This window comes from Carlito syrichta, unplaced genomic scaffold, assembly GCF_000164805.1.
Source record: "Carlito syrichta isolate Samal-C Ts95f unplaced genomic scaffold, Tarsius_syrichta-2.0.1 Scaffold297556, whole genome shotgun sequence".
NCBI lineage: Eukaryota > Metazoa > Chordata > Mammalia > Primates > Tarsiidae > Carlito > Carlito syrichta.
The window spans coordinates 230,660-240,024 of record NW_007241652.1 but is presented as its reverse complement, the minus strand read 5'-3'; positions in this window follow the sequence as shown (position 1 = coordinate 240,024).

Here is a 9,365-nt window from a genome sequence, read left to right as displayed (position 1 = left end):
CTGATGATCTGTCTAGGGCTGTGAGTAGGGTATTAAAGTTCCCAGCTAAGATAGTGTTAGAGTCAATATCATTTTTAAAGTTTGCCTAGAAACTGCTTTATGAAAGTTGGTGCTCCAAATGTTGTGAGCAATATGTTTAGGATGGATATTTCTAGTTGATGGATTGAACCTTTTTATCATTAGGTAGTGATCTTCTGTATCGTTTTTTATTTTTTGATAACATAAAGAGTATTTTGTCTGATATTAAGATCGCAACTCCAGCTTTCTTTTGTGTTCCATTTGCCTGAAATTTTGTTTCCCATTATCTTACTTTGAGTCTATAAGTGTCCTTTCTAGTTTGATGAGTCTCCTGGAAACAATATATTGTTGCCTCATTATATTTATCCATTTTGCCTTTCTAGGTGTTGTCAGTGGTGGGTCTCGTCCATTCACATTCAGCACGGCCCGCTATGGATGCGTCAGCCGCCGCCGCTGCCCCCTCCCATAGAGCCGCCGCCCGTTCCCCGCCTTCCCGGCCGGCCCGGGGGCTGCAGCTGAAAGCCGATCTGGCTGAGCTCATCCCCGGAGGCCACTAATCCAATAGCCGCGGAAGGCGCGGTCGCCGGGAACGCCCCTTCCCCCACCATCCCGCGCCCCGGCCGTCCCAGCTCGGGCCGCTGCCGGCGCCACCACCTTCTCGAGGCCACCAGCTGGCGGGAGAGGGAAGTGGAGCCCGCGCCCGCGCCCCTGTGCCGAGGCGCGGCGCGGTCGCCATTCGCTCAGCCGCCCGCTCGCCCGCGCACTCCCTCTCTCTCGCTCATTCATGCGCGCGGGCCCTCCCGGTTCATTCAAGCGCGCCTGGAGCGCCCGGGTGGGCGCCCCGCAGGGGGAGGAGACACCCACAGTCGCTACACAGCTTGGGTGCTTTTACTCAACGCACGTGGAAAACAGAAGCTGGGGGAAGGGAATGCTTGAACAGCCCTCTTCCTCAGCCACACACATGGCCACACTTCATTTTGGATACCAGGCTCCAACTCGTCTCCTAAAGTCCAATTTCATACCGCACCTGCTTCACGGAGCCTCCCCCGCCCACTCGAGGCGCGGGGAGTCGGTCGCTCAGCTCTGCGGGCTCCTGGCCGCGACCGCAGGCAGCGGCCCGCCGAGCCTGAGCCATAGGGAAGAGGGCGCGGCCAGGGCAGAGGCGGAGAGGGTGCCCCTGGCATCGGCGCTTCCTTGGGGAAATAGAAAGTTCCTGGTCTGGGCGCCCTCGCCTAGGCTCCCGGAACTGACTTCAGGCTCCTTCCACAGTCCGCCCTCTCTGGTTCAATCCTCTCTGTGCCAGACACCATGCAAAGAGTCTACAGGCAGAGTGCCCATTTCATCAGGGACACAAAAGACAGCTCAGGATAATCCAACCCCGTGAGGGACATGTTTTGAGAGAGGCTATGGGGCTAATTTCCCAGACTGGGAAGAGCAACCCGGGAATGTTTCCTCATGAATGTGGCTGCGTGAATTAGCTGCTGGAAGTAGGGGCACAGCTCGGTCACCTAGGTAGGTACCTACAGCAGCCCAGAGCCTGTGGGGCGAGCGGAGGGGGCAAGATGAAGCTGGAGGGATGGGGTCTTGGAGACCATCTAAAGAGCTTGGCCTTTCGGCAAGATCAGCTGGGGAGGCTTTTCACTGGGATATTGGCCTTGTCAGATTTGCATTCCCAAAAGATCCTTCAGCAGCAGAGTGGATGGAAGGGTGGACGATGGAGGAATCCAGCTTGGGGAAGCTCCTGTAGCAGCCCAAGCGAAAGACAATGCTTGGTGAACCAGATAGGCGTGATGGACTGGCAAAAAAGGGTGTATTGATCAAGTAGCTATTGTACTTCTTCTGATGCTCCATCATTGTCTGTCTGTCTCCCTCCTAAAACTGTGAGCCCCCTGGAGGACAAGTATCTGTAGCTGCAAGTATCTCTGGATGTCCTGCCCCAGCACAGAATAGATGCTGAGAATAGTGAAAGTGAAATCAACTTCCCCAAGTGGCGGCACTGACCTGTTGACACTTGCTGGCTTTCCTGTCTTTCCTTCTTGCCTCTATCCACAAGCTCCTGGAGCACTTATTCTGTGAGCAATGGTGAGGGTTATGGACACGGTGGGGAGCAAGAAGAGAAATTTTGAGGAAAGAAGCAAAGAGGAGTTCGAAGAAGACTTTCATGCTGGCAGTTTCTCTACCTGATCCCAGCCCAACCTGACTGACAAGGTGATGGGGTGCCCACTGCTTCCTCTCTTTGCTGGGAAACATCACAGCGGCTTCAAGGACAAGGTGGGAGGGAGCAGTGGCCACAATTTGGGAAACCAACTCCTCCTTCCCCAGGGGGGCTCCAGATAGGTTCACCAATGGCCTTTCCAAATGAGACTGTGTCTCAGGCACAAAGAAGTTGCCACATCAAGACCCGCAGTGTTCCTGTAGGTCTCCAAATTTTCCAGCCCCCCGGATAACAGAGGAAACAGCTTGCCATTTTGGGAGAAGCCAAGATAGCCTGGCTATTAAAACTCTAGATTGAGGTTAGCAGATTCTAAATGATACCCAGTGGTCCCTGACTCCTGGTATTTACACTCTTGTGTAACCTTTTTCCTTTAAGGGTCAGCTGGACTTACTGACCTGCTTCTCATGAATAGAATAGAGTAGAAGTGATAGGATGTCCCTTCCAAGATTAGGTTATAAAAAGTCTGTGTCTTCTGTTTTGAACATGAGCTCTCTCTCTCTCTCTCTCTCTCTCTCTCTCTCTCTCTCTCTCTCTCCCTCCCCCCCCCTTCCCTCCCCCCCTCCATTTAAGGTATTGAATGATCAGAATTGAATTAATTATAATTCTTGGCCATGACACACTATCAACATTAGCCCAAGTATGGTCCTTATTTATGTATTTGTTCATAATACAATAACACTCGTGAACTGACCACCTAACCCAAGATCTAGAACAGGAATGTCCAAATTTTTGGCTTCCCTGGGTTGCATTGACTAACCTTTTGGCTTCCCTGGGTTGCACCGAGTAAAGAGGAATTGTCTTGAGTCACACATAAATTACATAATATAGTTAGTGTATATACATAATAAGACTTATTTTTTATATTTTTATTATAAAGTTTAGAAAAATGAGAACAGTATAAAACTAGTGGGAAATTGGACCTTGTTTTTGTAAAACGAATCTATCCATGCCTGTTTCAATGGAAATGGTTGCAATTCTTAGTGAGTTCTCAAGGTGCTCGTCAGAAATGTTTGTTGGAATTTTGCGCTTCATAATTGAAAACAGCTGCTCAAATGTATGTGCTGCCCAAAAAACAATCTCACAAATAAGGTGTGATCATGAACTTCAAAAATGGAACTAAGCATGGGGTCACGAAGAAAATAAATGCTGAAAAACATATGATGTTAAAAGATTTTCTCAGCCTGTAATCCTGCACTTTGGGAGGCCGAGGTGAGTGAATTGCCTGAGCCCGCAGGTTCGAGATCCGCCTGGGCAATTTGGCGAGACCTCATCTCTACAATAAATCAAAAAAATTACCCAGGCATAGTGGCGTGTGCCTATAGTTCCAGCTACTTGGAAGGCTGAGGCGGAAGGATCGCCGGAGCCCAGCAGGTCGAGGCTGCCGTGGCCGGGAGTGGCCACTGCACTCCACTCTGAACGACAGAGTGAGACTCCAACTCAAAAAAAAAAAGAAAAAAGATTTTAGCTGTCCTAGGCCGCATGTGTCCAGGGGCCGTGGGTTGGACATGCCTGCCCTAGAACATTTCCAACTCCCACACCTCCCCCGTGTGCTCCTTTTCTAGCCCATCTTTTTGTCACCCTTTCACACAGAACTACTATTCTGATTATTATAGATTAACATTTCCCTGGGCTATTTTTTTTTTTTTTTTTTTGGAGTCAGAGTCTCACTCTGTCACCCAGGCTAGAGTAAAGTGCACACTCACAGCCATCGCAGCCTCGACCTGCTGGGCTCAGGCAATCCTTCCACCTCAGCCTTCCAAGTAGCTGGAACTACAGGTGTGAACCACACACCGCTCAGCTAATTTTTTGATTTATTGTAGAGACGAGGTCTCTCCAAGTTGGCCAGGCTGGTCTCGAATCTCCAGGCTCAGGCAGTCCTCTCTCCTCTGCCTCCCAAAATACTGGGATTATAGGTGTGAGCCGCTGCACCCAGCTTATTTTTAAAATGACATTAATGTATTTAGTTTTGTTTTTTGAACTTTATTAAAAAGTACTATACCGTATATTGTTTTCTGGGACTTGCCATGTAGACTCAGAATTCATCCATGTTGCTGCAGGTAACTGTAGCTCCCTCGTTTTCATGGCTATATAATAGCTCATTGGATAAGCATACACAGTTTATTTTTTCATGCTTCTTCTATACACATCTAGATAGACTCTAGTTTGGGGGCTATTATAAGCAGTGCTGCTCTGGACATTTTTGACCGGCTCCCATGGCGCATGTGTGCTAGTGTTTTTGGGGGTCTATTTTTAGGAGAGAAGAATTGTTGAGTCTAGTGTCCTCTTCATCACTGTCTAGCATGGGTCAACCCATCATAATTAGGTGCTAAAAACCGTTTCAATCCAGCCACAAAACAGGGAGGGTTGTGTGTACTGAAAGTAATTTGCATCATTCACAGGAGACAAAAATGATTGACCAAGGGATCCCCAGCTCCATTTCCTTGGAATGATTTGCATATAAATAAATGATTTGCATACTGACAGGGCTGCAGATTCCAGGCCACTCCATTTCCCATCCTATTGCCTTTTACACCTCAGATAATTAGAAGTTGTGGGGCCCAGAAGTCTCAGCACCCCAGGAAGACTCTAGGAAACACCTGCGTTAGTCTGTAGTTTAAAAGAAGACAGGCAAAGCTCAGTGGCAGAGACACCCAAGTTCATCCCGTGAGCATCAAACTTGGTGTGGGACAAGATATTAAGGACACACACACACATAGAGGCCTGGAGAGTTTTGTTATAATATGCCTTGGTTCCCTGGGAGGAGGTGGCAGAATGGACATGGCAAATCATTGCATGTACCACAAGATTTTTAGCTTTTTAATTAATATCTATAATCCTCCTTTTTCTCTTATGCAAAATGGAGCGATTATATCTACCACATGAGGCTGTCAGGATTCGAGGAGGTGATGTATATAAGGACTTGGCAAATGTTTGTTCTTCAAGCTGTGGCCTTGCACTCGTTACTAAATGTCTGAGAAGGTCAGTTGCCAATTTGTAAAATGGAACTAATACAAGTACCTTCCTCTAGTGGCATTTGTCACTTTAGGACATCGAGAAACAGAACTACCTTCCTAAGCTCAGAGAATTCCCTGCCACACACCTCTGGGTAGGAAGAAGATTCAGTTCCCAGTAATGGACAAGAAGCCCTGTGCTCAGTCATGCTCTCAAGATCTCTTGAAAATCCTCTTCACATTTTGTTTTTTGTAAACTCAAATAAACAAATCTCCTTCATTGTCTAGCCTCCCTTGCCACTGGAGGCAGGTGTGATCTGCTATCTGCCGAATGGACACACCAGTCTGACTCAGAAGTAAACTCCTCAGGGAAACTCCCTCGGTCCAGGGCATCGGTTCTGGCAGGAAGCAGAGGCAGCTCTTTTATGGGGTCAGTGGCAAGAGTTGCAGCTTCCTGACCTCAGTTGCAGCAGACGTTCTGCAGTGTAGTTACAGGAATATTCCTAAAAGCTCAGTCCAGAGCTTAGTTTTCAACAGTCCCAATGCTTCTGTGAGTGACTCAACCTTTCTGAATAAGTTCCTCCCTGAATGAAGTAGTTGGAGTGGATTCTGTTGTGGGCAACTAAGAACCTTTGCTGTTCCCTCACTGTTCCAGTCTTCCTGGCAGCTTGACAGTTGGGACCTCTCCCGTGTCTCTGAGACTGGAATCAGCAGTTCAAAAGAAAGGGTAAAGGAGAATTTATTCTGATGGGGCAGAGTTGGCAGCAGCAACATTCATACCCCAGGGGGAGCATGAGCTGGCCACCCCACATCCAGTGATCGATGCCGGGAGTGGCAGTGGTGTCCTCAACAGACTGGGTTTGAGGCATGATTTCCACTGTGGTTTTGCTGCCCAGAATTTTCTGCTGCTGTTGCTCCTGTCTGGTTTTTGTTTTTGTTTTTCTTTTCTTGGATCTGGTTCTCTAGCCTTCCCAGGCATCTGTGAGTTTCCCAATTCTCTGTTCAAGTCTGTTCGGACAGAAAATTATACTGATTGAATTTTGAATGTGGACCTAGCTTTGCAATCCTGGGATAAATCCCACTTTGTCATAACATATTTATCCTTTTAATATATTTTGGGTTCAATTAGCATCTATCTTAATGACGGATACTGGCCTGTGTTTTTCTTGTAATATTTTTTTTCTGGCTATGGCAACACACTAGTGCTAACCTTAAAGAATGAATTAACAAGTGTTTCTTCTTCTTCTTCTTCTTTCTTCCTTTTTTTTTTTGAGTCGGAGTTTCACTCTGTCACCCAGGCTGAAGTGCAGTGACACACTCACAGCCCCCGCAGCCTTGACCTGTTGGGGTCAGACGATCCTTCTGCCTCAGCCTTCCAAGTAGCTAGGATTACAGGCACGCACCACCAAGTCTGGCTAAGTTTTTGATTTACTGAAGAGACAAGGTCTTGCTAAGTTACTCAGGCTGGTCTTGAACCCCTGGGCTCAGGCAATCCTCTCGCCTCCGTCTCCCAAAGTACTGAGATAACAGGCATGAGTCACCGCACCTGGCATCTTCTTCTATTTTCTGAAAGAGTTTGAGAGAATTGGTGTCATTTCCTCCTTAAATGTTTCATAGGATTTACTAGTGAAGTAATCCGACCCTGGAGTTTCTTGAAATGGAAATATAATTTCTTTAATAAACACAGAGCTATTCTGTCTGTTTATGAATGAACTATGGTAGTTTATGCTTTTCAAGAAATGTGTCCATTTTCTCTAACTCCAGAATATATTGGCATTAAATTGCCCATATTATTTCCTTATTATCTTTTAAATACATGTGGAATCTGTAATGATGTCACTGCTCTCATTTCTGATTAAGTAATTTGGGTACCTCACTCTATCTCTCACTCTGGCTCTGGCTCTTGCTCTCTTTTGTCTGTTTCTCTTGCTCTCTTTTGTCAGTTTCTCAATTTTATTGATCTTCTCAAAAAAACAGATTTTGGTATCATTTATTTTCTCTGTGTTTTCTGGTTCCATTGATGTTTTTTATATTTCAGTGGTTTTGTTTTTCTCCCTGATCTTGAGTATTTCCTTTCTTTTGCTTATTTTGGGATCTATCTGTTCTTCTTTTCTATTTTCCTAAAGTGGAAGCTGAGAGCACTGACTTGAGACCATTTTTCTTGTCTAATGTAGACATTTAGGGCTATACATTTCTTTCTAACTACTGTTTTAGCTATTATACACCCCACAAACTTTGCTACATTGTATTTTTATTTTCTTCCAACTCAAAATACCTTATAATTTTTAAAAATGTATTATTTGACTCATAGATGACCTAGAATTGTGTGCCCCCTCCAATATTTGGGGATTTTGCAGCCATCCTTCTGGTATTGATTTCTAATTTAATTCTATTGTGGTCAGAGTGCATTCTTTCTATAATTTGGATAGTTTTAAATTTATTTAAATGTATTTCTTGCCTCAGAATATAGTCGATCTTTGTAAATGTTTCAGGTGTACTTGGAATGGATGTGAATTCTGCTATTGTTGGATGTCACCTCTTAGCCGTGAGATCAAGTTGTTGTATTATTCAAGTCCTCTTTATCCTTACTGAGGTTCTGTCCACCTGTTCTGTTAATTATTGAAAGAAAGTTTTTGAAATCTATGAATATACTTATGAATTTGTCTTCTTCTCCTTGCAGTCCTATCAACTTTTGTTTCCGTATTTCGAAGCTTTTTTTTTTTTTAGGTGTATACACTTTTGGTTTGTTATGTCCCTTTATGAAATAATCCTCTTTGAGTTAATATTTACTGCTCTGAAATCTACCCTGTCTGATATTAATATAACCACTTTGGATTCTTTTTAAAATTAGCATTAGCAAACATGCAGAGAACCAAATAAAAAGCACAATCCCATTCACAATAGCCACAAAAAAAGGGAAATACCTTGGCATCTTCCTAACCAGAGAAGTGAAAGACCTTTACAATGAAAACTACAAAACGCTGCTCAAAGAAATCAAAGATGACACAAACAAATGGAAGAACATTCTATGCTTATGGATTGGAAGAATCAATGTTGTTAAGATGTCAAACCTACCTAAGGCAATCTATAGATTAGTGCAATACCCATTAAAATACCAGCATCATTCTTCCCAGACCTGGAAATGACAATACAGAAATTCTTATGGAAACATAAATGACCACGAATAGCCAAAACAATCCTCAGCAAAAGAAACAAAGTGGAAAGTATCATACTTCCAGACTTGAAACTTTATTATAAGGCTACAATTCAAAACAGCCTGGTATTGGTACAAGAGCAAGCATATAGACCAATGAAATAGGATAGAGATTCCAGAAGCAGAACCTCAACTTCTCAACCAACTCATCTTTGACAAAGCCTCCACCAACAACCACTGGAGAGACGAGAACCTATTCAGTAAGTGGTGCTGGGAAAACTGACTGACCACATGCAGAAGAATGAAACAAGACCCCTACCTATCACCATACACAAAAATGAACTCTAAATGGATCGAAGACCTAATGTAAAACCTCAAATAGAAGAATCCTAGAAAACGCAGGCGATACCCTTACAGAAATTGGAATAGGCAACCAATTCCTGATCAAAACCCCCGAAGCCCATGCCATAAGAGATAAGACAGACAAACTGGACCTCATCAAACTGAAAAGCTTCTGCAAAGCAAAAAAAAAAAAAAAACCATTAAGAGAGTGGAGAGACAGCCCATGGAATGGAAAAAAAACTTGCCAACTGTATATTTGACAAAGGCCTAACATCTAGGATCTACAAGGAACTCAAATGTGCCTAAAAGAAAAAAACACAAACAGCCTTATAAAAAAGTAGGCAAGTGGGAACCAAAGGGAGACTCAAATTTACCTGTACAATGACCACTGGTATGCCTAATCCTGAATTGTACCTCACATCTTTAAAATAAAAAAATTTAAAGAAATCAAAGATGACACATACAAGTGGAAAAATATCCCATGCTCATGGATTGGAAGAATCAACAATGTGAAGATGTCCATCTTACCTAAGGCAATCTATAGATTTAAAGCAATACCCATCAAATTACCAGCAACATTCTTCTCAGATCTAGAAAAAACAACACAGGAATTCATATGGAAACATAAATGACCAGGAATAGCCAGAACAATCCTCAACCAAAAAAAAAAAGCAGGAGGTATTAC